This window comes from Callithrix jacchus, chromosome 13 (genome assembly GCF_049354715.1).
Source record: "Callithrix jacchus isolate 240 chromosome 13, calJac240_pri, whole genome shotgun sequence".
Taxonomy (NCBI): Eukaryota; Metazoa; Chordata; class Mammalia; order Primates; family Cebidae; genus Callithrix; species Callithrix jacchus.
This window is the reverse complement of record NC_133514.1, coordinates 31,952,539-31,953,279: the sequence shown is the minus strand read 5'-3', so window position 1 is coordinate 31,953,279 and position 741 is coordinate 31,952,539.

Sequence of the window (741 nt, the reverse complement as noted above, 5' to 3'; positions counted from 1 at the left end):
CATTCATGTATTGTGTTGTGCGTTAAATGAAAACTTTTTTCTCTTTTTAGACTGGGTCTTGCTCTGTCATCTAGGCTGGAGTAGAGTAGCACAATCGTAGCTCGCTTCAACCTTGAACTCCTGGCCTTAAGCCGTCCTCCTACCTTAGCCTCCTGAGTAGCTGGGACTACAGTCAACATACCACCACACCCAGCTAATTTTTAAAAATGTTTTTGTAGTGAAGGGATCTTGCTATGTTGCCCAGACTGGTCTCAAACTCCTGGCCTCCAGTGGCCCTCCCAAAGCATTGAGATTACAGGTGTATACCTGGCCCACGATCTTGAAATGACAAAATCTCTTGAAGCAGGGCAGTAGGACATGGCTATAGTCCCAGCTACTCAGGAGGCTGAGGTGAGAGGATAGCTTGAACCCAGGAGTTTGAGAGGAGCCTGGGCAACATAGCAAGATCCCATCTCCAAAAAATAAAAAATAGGCTGGGCATGGTGCCTCATGCCTGTAATCCCATTGCTTTGGGAGGCCAAGCTGGGAGGATTGCTTGAGCTCATGAGTTTCAGACCTGCCTGGGCAACACAGTGTGACTCCATCTCTAAATTTTTTAAACATTTTTTTAAATAAAACATAAACCTCTCAACTTGAAATAAACAGTTGTGCTGAGGAAATTTGTTTGTGATATTCTTTGTACAGGAGTTATTTTCAGAAGAAATTCAAATAGCTGATAATTTTTAGACCATAAAAAAGCCA